Here is a 16,667-nt window from a genome sequence, read left to right on the forward strand (position 1 = left end):
TCCCCTCCTCTGCTTTATTGCTTCCACAGTACCCAACACCATCTACACACCAGGCTGTGTGTTTGTTTATTTATTTCCCTTTCCCTGTTGGAACAGAAGCTCCCGGAGGGCAGAGATTTTGCCTGTTTTTGTTTTCTGTGTACCCCGGCTCCTGGAACTGTAGTAGCCATTTACTGGGTGCTCAATAAATAGTCATGGAATAAGCGAAGGGGTGCTTGAGGAAAGGAGGAAGGCGCACTCTTCCAGAAGCCGATCTCGCAGGGAGTGGTGCAGTGTGGCCGCAGCCAGATCCCTGAGGCGGGACTTGAACCTGAGTCCTCCCCAAGGTCACTGCAAATCGGTTCCTGTTTTCCAGCCGAGGAAGCCTGCTGTAGTGGGAGCCGAAAGCTTGAGTTATAACTTGGGCATAAAAGACCCAGTGTGTGAGTGCTGCCTGGCGTGGAGTCAGCACTCTGAATGTTTGCTCCTCCCAGAAACAGTGCTAATTTGCTAAATGGGAGCAAGGTTTGGACAGGTCAGGGAGGAAGGAAGAAGGGTAAGACCATAGACAAAGACGAGGCTCCAGGGGGAGAACCAGGAGGGCTGGGGGCTGGATCCTGAAGGACAGGAAGAGGCACCAGGAGGCAGAGCTGCGAGCAGGGCACTCTGGGACCTCACTCCCTCCAGGTTCCAGGCTGCTCACAAAGCCCCTCCCTGTCCCCAAGCTGGCTGGGGTCTGTCAGAAGTGGCAGTGACGGATGACTAATTATGCCCGCTTCACGGGTGAGGAAACTGAGGCTCAGGAAAGCAGTGATAGGAGTCTGTCTTCTCTCCCCTGCTAGAGTGGACACTCCTCGGGTTCAAGGGCTGCTCGCCCCCGTTTCGGTCTCCCCAGGGCTGAGGCTGCTGACTGAAAACAGGAGTGGGTTCTCATCAGCGGGCTTCTAGCCCCGCAGACTCCACACTGCATTTTACTACAAATATTCTAGAGTGCCTCTTTCCTGTAATGGAATACAATTCATAGGTAATAGATCTTACTTACACATTCCTAATTTGGAAAAAACAACAAGATAATGCCCTATCTGAAACATAAAGGATGAATCAAAGGAAGGTAATCTATGTCTTTATTCTCATTATTTAATTTTTTTGAAGATTTTATTTATTTGAAAGAGCGCAGGAGCGCAAGCGCAGTGTGGGGGGAGGGGCAGAAGGAGAAAAAGACTCCCGCTGAGCAGGGAGCCTTAGCCCCATGTGGGGCTCAGGGCTCCATCCCAGGACCCCAGGGTCATGACCTAAGCCCAAAGCAGAGGCTTAACTGACTGAGCCACCCAGGCGCCCCTCATGATTTAATTTTTAAAATTGAGATACAGGGACGCCTGGGTAGCTCAGTCTGTTGGGTGTCTGCCTTGGGCTCAGGTCATGATCCCAGGGTCCTGGGATAGCGTCCTCCATCGGGCTCCTTGCTTAGCGGGGAGGCTGCTTCTCCCCCTGCTTGTGTGCTTGCTCTTTCTCTGATAAATAAATAAATAAATAAATAAATAAATAAAATTGAGATATAATTGACATATAACATAGATTTCAGGTGTACAACATAATGATATTTGCGTATATTGCAAAATGATCACAGCAACAAGTTTAGTCAACATCTATCACCAGTTACAATTTTTTTCTCTTGTGGTGAGAACTTTCAAGATCTACTCTCTTAGCAATTCTTCAATATCGAGTACAGTATTCTTGATTCTAGTCACCATGCTGTACATTACATCCCTTATGCGACTTCTTTATTTTATAACTGGAAGCTTGTAGATGTCTTTTCTGTAAGCTGCAAATATGCAGGCCGACTCTTGTTAGAACAGGACTTCTCAAATTGGAGTGTGCATAGGAGTCACCTGGGGCTCTCGTTAAAATGCAGATTCTGAATCAGCAGGTCTGGGGAAGGACCTGAGAGTCTGCATCTCTAACCAGCGCCCAGGCGGTGTCCGGCTGGGGCTCCTTGGCAGGAGAAGGGTGCTTCCCGCTCCCTGGGCCCACGCGGCTGCCCTCCCCGCCGGCCTCCGCCCAGAGCCGCCCCCTCCCCGGGCCGAGCAAGGGGCAGCCCGGTCCAGGCCCGCCGCGCCCGCTGCCCAGCCTCATTCCTGGCAGCCAGGTGGCCGGGCGCCCGCTGCCGAGACAGCAGTTCCCACGGGAGGAGCCCGCTCTGGGGAATGGGCCGCGGGGGAGGGAGGGAAGCCCCGGGAATTGACGTTCAAGGGGGCGGGGCTTCCGTGTCCCCGGTCCTGCCAGTCCCACCCTCTTCCCTGCCGCCGCCGCTGGGATCCCTCAATCCCAGCGCACCGATCACTGATCACTTCTTTCTCCTCTTCTCTCATTCCCTTTGCCCTCCGTTTGGGCGAGGCTCCTGTGGTGGGGAGCCCAGATGAATGCAGCTCTTTTCTACCCCGAAGAAACTCCATGTAGGGGCTGGCAGACAGGCAGGCAGACAGACACCGTTCATCTTTAAGCCGGTTTTCTGTCAAAGGAGGGGTGTGGGAGGAAACTCACTTTCAGCTTTCTGGGTGCCAGTCAGGGAAGACTTTCTGGGGGAGGCAGGAGCCCAGTAGAGCGTGAAGGCTGTGGAGGGAGGCCCTGGGCAGCCCCTCTCTCTCCCAGAGGCCCCCAGCTTGGCCAGGGCCTCCTGACTTAGGGCACCGGCAGGACCATGGCTACTTGAGGATTCCAGCGGACACTGTTTTGGGGGCTGAGATTAGAGGAAAGAGTCTTAGAGGATGGAGAGGCCTGGGTCTGAGCCCCCCTTTGCCACTAACATGCCGTGGGCCTCCTGGGCAGCCCCTTTCCTACCTGGGCCACTATAAAGTGATGGGAGGCCACCTGGGTGGCTCAGTCGGTTAAAGGTCTCTCTTCAGCTCAGGTCATGATCCTAGGGTTGGGTCCTAGGATTAAGTCCTGCATCAGGCTCCCTGCTCAGTGGGGAGCCTGCTTCTCCCTCTGCCGCTCCCCCTGCTTGTGTTGCTCTCTCTCTCTCTCTCTGACAAATAAATAAATAAAATCTTAAAAATAAATAAATAAAGCGATGGGATCTGACGAGCCCCAAGGCTGTGTCCAGCTCTAAAGCCTGTGACCTGTGGGGGCCAGTGAGGAAGATTTGTCCAACCCTGAGGTGGGGAGGCCAGGTGGCAGGCTTATGCTGGGCTCAAGCTGGTTCTGGGCAGCGCTGGGGTAGTGGGTCCTGGGGAGACTTTGAGGAGGTCTCCCACTTGAGAGCTACGCCAAATTGATCCACTTTCTGGGCTCTGCTGGAAGGCAAAATATTAACCCACACCAACAGCAATAATAAGTGCCCCTCTCTCCCACGAGGACTGTCGTCTACAGCTTCCAAAGCACTTTTCTTGCCACCATCTCATTTGATCCTCACAAACTTGGTATTACTGCCATTTGACAGATGAGAAAACTGAGGCCCAGAGAAGCCAAGTCACTAGCACAAGGTACCAGAGCTAAAAGGATATGCGAGGACCTGGACCCAGTGTCTTGTACACGTTTAACAAAAGTTTCCTGGGTCTCATGGGTCTCCTGGGTCTGAATTATCCAGAAAATACAACCCTTCCAATGTTTGAACATGGAATCCTAAATTTCTGTCAGGTTCCCTAACTTTGGATATTCAAGCTAGAGGGCTAAATCTCTCACTGTAGGGATGGGAAAACTGAGATCTGGAGAGGGGAAGAGTCTTGCCCAGGTCTGTAAGCCAGATAAGATCCTGGCCTCCACCCGAGGCTCTCAGATAAAGTTCCTGGGACTTTCATAGCTCCCTCTCCTCCTGACAACAGGGAGCCTTGTGTTCTGGGGACAGTGAGGAGGGACAGTTTAGGGCATGAATCCTCTAAATCAAAGAGGGAGCCTGGCAGGGGTGGGGAGAGGTTAGGCCTTAGGAAATGTGCTTTGCCTTCAGGCCTTATTTCCTAAGACAAAAATGTGTCACTAAAGCAAGGAGGAGCCGGTGGTGAGTTTTAATTTTGTTTTGTTTTTCACAGTTTGCTTCCCCAAGCAGAAGGACTGCCGAGGTGAACAGTGCTGAGCCGCTCCCTCTCCAGGCCTGCTCCCCTTTGGGCTCAGGGGCCCCTGATTCTAGGGCTGAGCCAGGGCCTGTGTGCAGATGGAGGTGAGAGTGTTTTCTGTGGCCAATCCAAGCCCAACCCAGAACCAGGGTGGGGCTCTGTCTGGGCCTGGGTGGAGATCTTTGTCACAGGGCTCAGGCCCAGTTTGTGACCAGGGTCAGGGCTCATCTTAAGATCAGGGAACCGGGAGAAGCAGCCCTTCAAGGACAGACTTAGCTCAGGATTCCGACTCTAGGGTGGTGAGTCAGGCAGGCCTGGCTGGGAGCCCACAGGCCTTTAGGCTCCGGTGAAGGCGATGTCCCAGAGCTAATGCCCAGGGTCTCTGGTCCCCTCTCAGGTAGGTACTGGCGGCAGATGACCTCCTATCTTCCCACCCCCACCCCCCCACCGCACCAGACAGCCTGCCCTCCAGACCCAATGGCCGTGGCTGGCTGCCTCCTCCCGAGGACCCTGCTCCAGGCTCTGGAGTTTACATGGACAAGTGGTGGGCTCAGCGTCTCTCACTATTCTCAGGGCTCTGTCCAGAGGTGTGCTGGTGAACGGACTACAGTGTGCTTGATTCCAGGCTGCCCACGTGATGGTACCGCCTGCAGAGCTGGGGAGCGACTCACGGAGTCGGCTCTCGCAAGCCAGGCGGAGCCCACGCCAGTCCCCGCTGGCTCTGTCCCAGGCAGCTGGCTTACAGGGTCCTACTAAGTCGCAGGGCCAGGGTTTCCTAGCTTGTCCTCGTGAGGGTGACGGTGAGGATGATGGTGGCTGTGGTTGACATCGTGCTTGTGGTGACTGAAGCTTAAATTGCTGCCATTGCCCTCTTTTCAGTGACAGGGGAGGGGCCGGTCAAGGAAGTTCCTCCATCTCCAGGGGGAAGCCACTAGGAGGTGCCCCGGAGCTCGAGGGCTGATTAGGCAGTGGCTTCCTTAGGGCGGGATCGCGACTCTATCCCGGACACTGGAAACCTAATGTGGCTAATGGTCCACTATCCCCCTCCCCCTGCCCAGGGATGACCTAGCATCATGTCACCGAGGAAGCAGGAGCCCAGTGTGGGGGAAGCCCTCCCCTCACCCCTACTGAATCCGTGCACCTGCCTGGATGGTGTGCATCTCCTCATTCTTCCCGATTCCTGCTTGACGACAAGTCTCTCCTCTTATTTAAAAAAACCAAAAAACAAAAACCAGCCCTGGGGCGCCTGGGTGGCTCAGTCAGTTAAGCATCTGACTCTTGGTCATGATCTCTTGGGTCTCAAGATCGAGCCCCGCGTCGGGCTCCGCACTCTGTGGGGAGTCTGCTTGAAGATTCTCTCCCTCTGCCCCACCCCCCCACTCTCTCTCTCTCTCAAATACATCTTAAAAAAAACAAAACAAAAAACTAAAACACCCGGCCCTCAGTGGCTTCTCACTGACTGGAATAAAATGCCAGTTCTTTCTCCAGCTGTTTTTTACCTCATCCCCTCCTCCCACCTGGCTTCTTACATACCCCAGCTACACTGGCCCCGATTCTGTTCTGGAAGCCTGTTCCTGCTGCAAGGATTTGGAGCCCACAGCTGCCCCAATCTCTGCACATCTGGGGGCTCAGCCACAGCTCGGAGAGGCCTCCCCTGACCGCTCCCTCCGAAGGGCTCCCCAGTTCCTCTCTGTTTTGTCCTTCTCGTGTTCCAGGCCCCACAGTGGTCTCATCTACTTATGTGTTACTGGTTTGCCTGTCTTCCCCACTGGATTGTAAGCCCCATGCGGCAGGGATGTTCTCTGCTCTGTCGGTACCGGGCTGGGGCCAAACAAATGGATGTGGAGTCAGTGAATAGATGTCCATGTTTCTTTCCTCTTCGTTCTCCCCAGGCCATTGATGACATCTCATTTGAATGTCTACGCCTGGTTTCTGCTCTACACCGGCCTATAAAGGGAAGGGGCAAAGTGTCCCATCTGCACTTGGCCAGAGTGTAAAAGATGGACAAGTGCTCCCCAGGGGCCCCAGGTGGTGGCAGCAGAGGCTGGTGGGTGATCTCAAGGGGCTTTGGATCTGGCCAGGGTTGAAAGGTCCGGTCACCTTCCTCTGGTCTGGTTTTGGTAAAGAAGGCAGCATCTCCTCTCAGCTTCTTTATTCCATTACCACCAGGCTTCCTTACTGAGTGGACTTCCTCGTTTTTTGGCCACCCTGTCTCCAAACCCCCTTTCCGTTAGGGGGAAGGCCCCCCTGTGTGAGGCCCCATCACCCTCTACTGAAGCTGCAGGGGCCCGCAAACCCCTCCCTGCAGCCCTGGCAGGTAGGACAGGGGCACATAACCTGGGCTCAGCCAAGTGGATGCTCTAGCCCAGGACTTTGAATCTCAAGTGAGTCACGCAAAGACAGGAGGGCTTAGAATTTGCTCGGAACGTAGCATTTGGTGGCAGTGGTCAATGTGGTGTCTGATGGTGACAGTCATATCCGTGTGTCCTGCAGTGGGGCCTGTCCTGTGCAATGCTGTCACTTCCTTGGTCCCTGCCCTTCATCTGACCTGGATCTCAGGCTTTGTGTCCATTCTGGAATGCTGGAGACCCAGCCCCAGAATGTTGCTGCAGAAAAACCTTGTGTTACCGCGACGTTGCTGGCCGGCAGGAACAGCCTAGAGGTGGCAGGAAATAAAAACCACACACAAACAACCCCCTAGCCCCACCCCCACCACCAACAGCAATATCAGCTAACGCTTACACAGTGCTTAGCACGTGTCAGGCACTGTTCTATTATTGTTCCTTCTTTACAAATGAGAAAACACAGGCTCGTGCGTCTCTTCAGCGTTCCAAATCTAGCCCAACGGATCAAATTGGTGGAGTTTATTCCATATGGAAATGCTGCGAGGGAGGGAAATGTAGTCATTAGCTTTCCAGCCTCCCCGTCTGGAAGGTGGAAGGGAGGCTGAGAGAGCCCCGCCACGAGGTCCGCCCAGCGTCATCACTGCTGCTGTCACCTCTCCATCAACGGTAGGATCTGCCACCCCCATTAGCCATCCCCTTAACCACCATCAAGTCAATCACCAGCTCCGTCGCCCCCTCCACCAACTCACGATCTGACAGAGCCAGCAGCTTTTCCGTCACTTGACAACGTCACCGTCAGTGTCCCTGTCACCACCGCCACAATTACCCTCATTACCTCCATCCCCAGCGGCAGGGCGGGGTCGAGTGGCCAGTGAGGTCACTTCCCTGCCTTGGCGCTCACAGAGGTAATTGCCTAATGAGATGCTTGCTGCTCGAGCTATTAGTTGCCCTGAGTAACTAGGAAATCTTCCCCGGCTCTGACGAGGCTGAGCTTGGTTCCCATACCGGAGGGGCTGCGGCTGTGCGTGTGGGCATAAGCGTCCCAGACAGGCCTCTGGAGGCCATGTGGTCCATCCCCCTGCCTTTGTGCTGGAGAAAAGCATCAGAGTGTAGTAGTTAAGAGTGCTGATAGAGGGGTGTCTGGTCGGCTCGGTCAGTGGAGCATGTGACCCTTGATCTCGGGGTTAGGGGTTTGAGCCCCATGTTGGGTGTAGAGGTTACTAAAAATCTTTAAAAAAAAAAAGTGCTGATAGAGTCAGCTTACATCAACTTCAGCAGGTGATTTCACCTTTCTGGGGCTCAGTCTCTTCATCCGGGATATGGGAATTATAAGACCTGTCGTATACAGGAACGTGAGGGGTAGAGGTGACGGAAATAAAGAACCTGGCACAGTGCCCAGCACCCAGGAGGCTCCAAATGGAAGTCGCCAATATCTTTCATTTTTTGAATATTTATATAGTGCTCACTTGTTCCAGACACTGTTCTGAGCACCTTACAAATTTCAGTTTATTTATTTATTTGTTTTATTTATTTATATTAAAGTAGGCTTCATGCCCAACGTGGGGCTTGAACTCACAACCCTGAGGTCAAGAGTCGCCTGTTCTGGGGCGCCTGGGTGGCGCAGTGGTTGAGCGTCTGCCTTCGGCTCAGGGCGTGATCCCAGCATTCTGGGATCGAGCCCCACATCAGGCTCCTCTGCTAGGAGCCTGCTTCTTCCTCTCCCACTCCCCCTGCTTGTGTTCCCTCTCTCTCTGGCTGTCTGTCTCTGTCAAATAAATAAATAAAATCTTAAAAAAAAAAAAAAGAGTCACAAGTTCTACCGACTGAGCCAGCCAGGAGCCCCTTCAGTTTATTAATTCAAACTTCATAAGAGCCCTAAGAGATAGGTACTACTTTTGCTCCCATTTTACAGATGAAACCAAGGCACAGAGAGGTTAAGTAGCTTACCCAAGGTTGCACAGCTAGTTAGTGACAGAGCTGGGATTTTAACACAGGGAGTCCTGCTCAAGTCTGAGCTCTTGAAGCTGAGGCTGTTCGTCAGCAAGAGCTTCCCCCATTCTAAAAAGTTCCCTTTCCTCCCCGCTCCGGTCCAGTTGGAGAACACACTGCTCTTTTTGCCCAGCAATCAGAAAGGGGACTCCGGAAGTCACTGCAGCCAATGCCTCATCTTGGGACAGAAATGCCCCCAGTCACCTTGTCCAGGACCTCCCATCCCTCCCAGCCAGGAAGTCCTTCCTGTTGTCTGACCTGAATTTGGGTTAAGGCAACTGTTCCCAGGGAGGAACCACCTCAGCTGGGATGCTTGTCAGGGGGACCTCAGGAGAGACGGTAGAGGAGGGACGGGTATTGACTCTGGGCTCTGAGGGAGTGGAATTGGGGGCTTCCAGGTGCTTGAGAGGGGGCAGGGCCCTGGGGAAGGCCTCCTTGTTAGCTGCTCTCCACAGGGCCTTGTTTTCCCCACTTTTTTTTTTTTTTTAAGATTTTATTTATTTGACAGAGAGAGAGAGGCAGCGAGAGAGGGAACACAAGCAAGGGGAGTGGGAGAGGGAGAATCGGGCTTCCCGATGAGCAGGGAGCCCGATGCGGGGCTCAATTCCAGGACCCTGGGATCATGACCTGAGCCAAAGACAGATGCTTAATGATTGAGCCACCCAGGCGCCCCAGCCCCACCTCTTCCTCTAAGACTGCACCAGGGACCTCTCATGCCTTCCCTGAGCCCCAGACCCCTCACCAAGCCCCCCTCCCGAACTTCCATATGCCTCCCTCAGGCCTGCTCTGTTCCCGAGGGGCACCCCTTCTCTGCCCTCTCAGTGTCCGATGGCCTTACCTGATCCCTGGACTCTGAGACTCCATTCTGTCCTGGTCCCCCACCCCCTGCAATCCCCTTGTCTCTTCTCCCTCTTACCGTGTCTGGTGGGGCTCCTTGGGAGCTGGCTCGGGGTGTCTCAGGTGTCTCAGTCACACTATGGCCTTGGCATGTCCCAAACCCATCACAGCTCTCTCCCCAGTTTGGCCTCCAACTAAGCCAGAGGCCCAAACCAGAAGGACAGCTGGGAGTCCCCCTAGACTTGTCCCTTTCTCGTCCCTCCACATTCTGGTCTGGTCATGTAGCAGTTAGTGAATGCTTACGGTATGCTAAGCCGAGTAGCACCCACAGCTGGGGCTGAGCAAGGCGGGTTCCTGCACATACATAAACCATCCCTGAAGTTCCCACAAATATGGGGAATGGGGAAGAGCTTTGTAAAAGGTCTAAATTTTCGACAGTTAAACTGGGGTCAGAAGAGCCCCTCTGGGGGGTCGTATGAAGGAGCCGCTCGTGGATGCTGGGGGCACCACCCAGACCCCCTTCAGGACTGGGACACTCATTCCCCCAGACATAATTACAAGATTATGTCCCCTCCCTGGGGGTAGCCTGTATTCAGTGACCGGTCACTGGGGCGGCTCAAGGCCCGGCTTCTTTGCCTCGGTTTGGGCCAACTCCGAAGGGCCCTCCCGGCTCCCGAGCTCCTTGGGGGACAGGCTGGGGCCTCTGTGGTGGCTGCACACGGGCCCCCATCTGCTGCTTTCCTCACTCCCTTACAGGAGCCGTGCCTGCCAGCAGCGCCCAGTAAGCCTCTGCACAAAAATCTCATCTCCGTGTCTGCTTCAAGGAAGCCGAGCCCACTGTGACGGTGCCTGCGACAGCCATCCAGCCGTGGCTGAGATTCCCCAGGGGTCGGACTTCCTGCCTCCTCTCTCCGTCCCCTGAGCCGCCACATAAGGCCTAGTGTCATCTCCTGTCCGAATTGCCAGAGTCCCAGCTGGTTCCCCCTCCTCTCCTGCCTCTCCTTTGCAGGGCAGCCAAAGGGTCTCCAGGAAACTCAGAGCTAACCCGGCCACTCTGTGTGTCAAGCTTCCCCGTCGTTTCTAGGACAAGGGAGCTCCTGACACCAGTGGCTGTACTCGCCTCCCACCGGCTCCCCCAGTCACTGGGACGCTGTGGCCTCTGGGCTTTCACACAAACGCTTCCCTCTGCCCCGAGTGTTCTGTTCCACACTTCAGATTTCCACTCAGATGTCCCTTTCCCAGCGACAAGGTCCCTTTCCCAGGGACAAGGTCCCTTTCTCCAGGGATGGCCTGTGACTGGTTTACAGGGAGGTTCGAAGGCTTGGCCCCCTTGCCTCAGTTTGTATTAACTCTGAAGGGCTGTCCCCCTTCAGGCTGACATCCTGCCGCCAGTTAGGTGAGGCCTGTTCCCTGGTCTGTTAGACTTCCTTATTCCACTTCGTAATTGTCTTCGCCCTTCGGTTCGGTACGTCCTGTGTCCCAGGCCTGCGCTAGACGGGGAGACAGGTGATGTAACACAGAGGATATGAGGTGGTGATCCGCCCTGAGGAAGGGAGTGAAGGACAAAGGATAGAGGGAGGGAAGATGCTATCTGTTTCAAGAGCTGTGGGAAGTGAGAGGAAGCCACAGACAAGTCTGGGTGTGGAACATTCCAGGCAGAGGGAACAGCACGTGCCAGGGCCCCCGAGGCCCACGAACATGAGAGACAAGGAAGCCAGTATGTCCAGAATGGTAAGAACGAGGGCCGGAGCAACAGGAGATGAGGCCGCAGAGGTCCGAGGACGCCGGTCACGCAGGGCCTCGTAAGGCACAGGAAAGAGTTTGGATTTTATTCTGAATGAGAAGCTGATGGGAGGCAGAGGGAGAGCGTTTAGGAGGCTCTCGGCGCTGTCTGCTGGGTGGAGAACCATGCAGAGGGGAAGCGGGAGGCCTTGTTCGCAGGATAGGGCAACCATCCTGACGAGAGATGGTGCTGGCGTGGGCCAGGCGAGAAGGGGGCGGACACGGGATGGAGAAGGTAGAGAGAGCTGACGCCCCTACGGGTTGCCTCACATGGATGAGGGAGAGAGATTTCACAAGGATAATACCTGTGCATTGAAACCCTGGTTTTTATGTGACTATTTGATTACTTTCTATCTTTTTTGTCCAGGAGAACAAGGACCTTGTCTAGTCTGTTTTGCTCACTGCACTTAGCCTAGAATCCAGTACACTGTAGATGCTTCATGAATGTTTGTTGAATGACTGAATGATAGAGATATGGCATTTGCTAGGACTTGAACCCTGGTCTTTCTGCTCCAGGCCCAGTGCCTTTTCTCTCCCACCAGGTTTTTGGTGAGGATCAAAGAGATAGGAGTTAGGCAAGGGCTTTGCAAGTGGCAAAACAGCCCACAAGCTGGGGGCTCTGGGGTCATTACCAAACAGCAGCTCAACAGACTCAGCTTGGAGCCCAGCCCAGCCTACAGCCTGCTCTGCCGACAAGGTGGGCGTGCATATAAGCCGGCTTGGCCCAGCCTCCGCTGGGGAGCAACTCTGTCCCTACTCACAGCCCGGTCCCCGGAGCTCACGCTTGGAACACCTATGCCCAAAGGGTAGGCACAGGTGCCCAGGCTGACGCCCATGAGAGGGACCAGCCTACTCTGCCCTTCAGCTCCCGGGGGCCTGAGCCGCTCCCCCCACTCCTCAGGGGATGCGAAGCAGCTGTGAGGAAAGCACAGGCCTCCACACGGGCTCGCTCCCTTTCCTGGCAACCCCCCCACCCTGCCCCGCTCCAGGGAGCATCCTTTGGCGGAGCTCTCCATCCCCTGAGGCGTCAGCGGGGTATGCTGGGCCCCTGGTTCCTTCACCCCATCTCACTGGTGCCCGTGGGCAGGCACCCGCCCTGTCCTGAGATCCAGGGTGTGCACCGAGGCAAGGGAGTAGTTATCCTCGGCCGCTGCTGCACGGTTCTCTCGAGATTGAATCAGGGCCCCTGCAGTTGTCTCTCCTGGGCCCTGTACGGTTCTCCCCAGCTCTTGACCCGGTTTCTACACACCTGTTCGTTCGTGCGATGAACTACTGATGCCAGGTCCCCGGTGCCCAGACGGTGCCCGCCTCCCTCGCCAGGAGACGCCCAGCACCCAGCCCCGGGCTGGTATATACAGGAGGCTCTCGGGGGGAAATGTTGACTGAAGGGATGAGGTGGTTTGTAAACTACGGAGCAGGAGTGATGGGAAAGCTGGGGCTGTGACGGTCCCCGGGCAGGCGAAGCAATTCAGCAGGAGGCTGCCCGTGCGGGGTGGTGGCCGGTGGGGTGTAGGCTGAGCGCCCCCCCAAACCCCTGCACTTCGTGTCACTGAAAATAACAGTAGTGACAGCCTTTTCATCCACGCTCCCGCACGGAATCTGCACAACAAAATCACGAGGTGAGGACTATCATTAGTCCCACTATAAAGATTTGGAAACTGAGGCTCAGAGAGTTTAAGGAGTTTACCCAAGGTAAGTAAATGGTGGGGCTGGGATTCAAACCCAGGTCTGTCTGAGGCCGAGTCTGCCAAAAGGTTAGTCATGGCACCCTCCTGCTCCTCTCCTTTAAACTTCGAAGCCTTCCCCTTCCCCATCTTGCCTCCTCTAGACTCTGTCCTCAGTCACTTTGAGCAGGCGCCTCTCAGAGCCTCTGTTTATCCATCTGTAAAATGGACACACTCATCCCTGCCCATTTTGTAGTGAAGTTCTGTGAGGATGGGGATGCTTTCTGTCAAATGTCAAGGGCTGGGCGAGTTGGGGCAGAGGTAAAGGAAGACACTGCAGGGACCTGCCCAAGGCCGCTCTGAGGCAGGTGTCTGTCTCCCAGCCCTGCGTTCTGGCTGGGCACGGCGGGTGAGTGAGTATGAGTGTGCGTAGGTGAGGGTGTGGGTGAGTGTGACAGTAGACTTGCCTCCGGGGAACTCTTGGAGGGCAAGAAAAGCCCCTCCTGCTTCTAATTGAAGGCTTCCAGTTGATTAAATAAAAAAGTAAAAAGAGCTGCATAATACATGGTATATTTTAAATGTTTACATTTAACAAATGAATGCTTTTAACACACCAAATACAATGCAATATAATTGTGCTATTCACAAGATAATTACAGGATTTATAGAAAATATTAATTCATAGTGCACTGCGGGAGGTGTGGCTGGGGAATGAGACACAAGTTTAGAGCTGCCTAATGAGTGGCTCTGGGCTTCTCTCCCATCGTGTACTTCTGTCGCTACATGTTACACCCTCATGTGGGCATCCCAGTGGCTTATAAGGCCCCACTCCATCTGGCCCCCACCGCTCCCCACGCAGCCCCCCCGTCTGGCTTCTTTACTGCTCCTTGAACTGCAGCAGGCACAATGTTGCCCCAGGGCATTTGCACTTGCTTTTCCCTCTGCCCAGGACCCTCCTCCTTTAGAGATCCTGGAGGCTTACTCCCACACCCTTCATCTGGTCTCTATCTTCCTGTATCACCCTATTTAAAATTGCAAACCATCCCCACAGTGCCCTATTCCCCTTCCCGTTCCCTTCCTGTCTCGGTTTCTCTCCCTAGAAGAAATTTGCAACACACACACGCTACCTTGGCTTACTGCAGCATCGCCAGGGCCTCCACCAGCCGGAACACAGAAGGTACGTAAGAAACAAGAATGAATTCTTGGTTCCACCAAGGGTCTCTATCCAATGCCTGCTCTGCCGGGCCCACCCCAGTTCCTGGCCCGGCGCCCATGCAGTCCTTACATGGTCGATCTGCTGTCTGCTGGGTTGGGTGCTGGGACCCAGGGATCTCCTGGGTCTGCCATCTCTGAGGCGCTGCTTTAAACCAGATGGCGCTGTGGTCCCCTCCAGTTCCCAGTCTCACGCTGCTTCCTGGCGGCCTGGGGGTGGACTGTAGAGGTGTCGGGGGTGGGGGATGACAGCCAGCTACTGGCCCCCCAGAGGCCATGCTCCTGAAGTGCGTCTGGGGTGGTGGGGCAACTGGCCAGCAAGACCAAAGGTTCCCTTCCGTGTGCCAGGCCCTGTGTCTCATTTTATCCTCATCTCATTCCCATTTTGTGGAGGAGGACTCTTGAGGCAGAGTCAAAGGAGGGATTTGTTTGCAGTGGCTCGAGGATGAATTCCCTGCAGACCTCCCCCCCTCCCTCGGCCTTCCTCCTTGAGGCTTAGAGCTGGCCGTGCGGGTTCTCCCGCCCAGGCCCTCGCTCCTGCAGCGGCCTCGACCTGCAGGCCTTTCCCCTTCCTTCCTTCATAGCTCTCAGCGCTGCGGTCGCGTTGGCCTTAGGGCCTCAGGGCAAGGCGAGGTTAGCAGGCTCCTCCGGGCTCCGGAAGCTCTGCGCTGCCCTCTGGGAAAGCCCTGAGGGAAGGCGGGGTGGGGGTGCAGGGGGTTAGGAAACACATCTGCCTTCTCAGGAGACTGTCAGTGCCTCGAGGGCAGGGACTAGTTTGTGGGCTCTATTTTGCTTTAGTTTTTTTTTTTAGTTGTTTGTTTTTTCGTTTTTGTTTTTATTTTTAAAGAAACCTTGTATTCATTCACTGATTTTTTAGGTCATTCACAAACATTTACGGAGCACCTATTCTGTGTTCTGAGATCAATTCTGAGCTCTAGAGACGCAGCCGCAAAGAAAACAGTCTATAGGTCCCTGCTTTCAGGAAGCCCACAGTCTTGGTGGGAGATCAACCCTGAACAAGGAAATCAGGCTGGACAAACAGTGATGAGTGTCCTGGAGGGGATTAACGAGGACTGAGAGGGTGACGAGGTCCTGGCGCCCCGTGTAGGATCCGGCACAGTCGGCACCTAAAACATATTTGATTTAGAACTAAAGGGCCCCAAAGCCGACTGTCTGTTAAGCAGCAGGATCAAGTGCCTCACCGCCCCTCTCCGCCCCTCACCTCTGTAGAGAGGAGCTCTTCTGGCCCACCTCCCTAGATGCACAGCCTTGGGAAAACTCCTTCACCTCTCTGTGCCTCGGTTTCCTCATCTGTAAAATGGTGCCAAGTATTACCTGCCTTGTAAGATTGTTCCAAGGACTAAATGTACTACAGACCTGAAAGGGGCTGGACATTGAGCCTGAAATATATTCAGGGAGAAGATGAGGATGAAGAGGATGGAGGCCAGGGAAGTTGGGGGAGTGTTGGCCTGGGTTCCCCTCACTCGTGGACCTCTGGGCTCTGCTCAGCCTGGATGGGCAGTTTCAGGAATGGCCACGAGATGGCGCCCAAACTCCAGTTATTCAGGAATCTGATATCTCAGCTGCTTAGGGAAGTAGGGGCGGGGGAAGCCGGTGCTTTGGGTGTTGTGAGATGGGCTAGGGAGAGGGCTGGGACTTTCAGCTACTTGAAATCCAGCCTCTTCCAGTCATTCTCTTCCTTTGGTTTTTCTCCTGGTGTTCCTGTCCGTGTTCAGGGATCCAGCCCTCCCTTTCCCCTCACCCCCCCCCCCAACATTGGAGTCCAAGGCTTCTGTTGAGTAGGTCCTGCTTCTTGTCTGCCTGATGAGGGCATCCTGGCCTCTCAAGCCATTACCCCTTCGCCTTCTCATTCATAAACCAGGCGGGGTACTTAACTGAATATTTCCTGGGGGCCTTGAAGGGTGGAGAGCCAAAGGAAACTACCCTGTTCTTGTTCATAGTATCCTGGGGAGGGGGGAAGCGGGGGAGGTGGCAGTAGAAACTGAAAGAGGGAAATGGAAAACATGCAGCAGTTCCTGAAGACCTTCCTTCTCATCAGCATGTAGGAAATAGCCTCATTTCACGCACGCAGGGACTGAGGCTCAGAAGTGCTAGGCCACACGCATGCATTGCCCTTCCTATGCACCAGGCTCCTTCGCCAGCAGCGAGGTGTGGTCCAAACTGAGTATATTCATAAATTCATTCAACAGCATCGACTGAGCTCTGCAGATCCAGCAAGATTCAGACCTGGCCCCTGCCCTCGGGAGCTGGCAGTCTGGAGGGAGACGCTGGCAGAGAAACACGCAAGGGCAGCCTGTCCTCGAAGTCTGTGCTGGGCACAGTGGCGACCCAGAGGCTGCGGTTGCTGGTGCCACCTGAACAGATTGGGGGCAGGAGGGATAGAAGATGTGAGAGATTTTGTAGATTCCCTGGGGACCAACAAGCGCCACAAATATCATTTCAAAAAGGTAAAATCACGACCCTCCTACAATCAAAACAAGGGAACGCAGGTCAAAGATTTTCTTTAGCTCATTAACTGACCAGGAACCAGCACAATGTTAACACAAGCTCAAATGAGGGTTCCACTGCCGGCGCTTACATTCTCTACTGGACAAAACTTGTCTGTGTTATGAACAGGACTCATTTGCTTGCTATGGGCAGGAATCATTTCCATGATTATCTATTTTCTACAAATTGCCCCTATCCCTATGGAGTTATAAAGTCAATCAAGTAATCAATAGCCCACAACCCTAAAGAATCAGATGATCATCAGAGGACGTGTGGCCGACACCCTGACCTCCTCTGAAAGG

This window comes from Ursus maritimus, unplaced genomic scaffold (genome assembly GCF_017311325.1).
Source record: "Ursus maritimus isolate PB19 unplaced genomic scaffold, ASM1731132v1 scaffold_32, whole genome shotgun sequence".
NCBI lineage: Eukaryota > Metazoa > Chordata > Mammalia > Carnivora > Ursidae > Ursus > Ursus maritimus.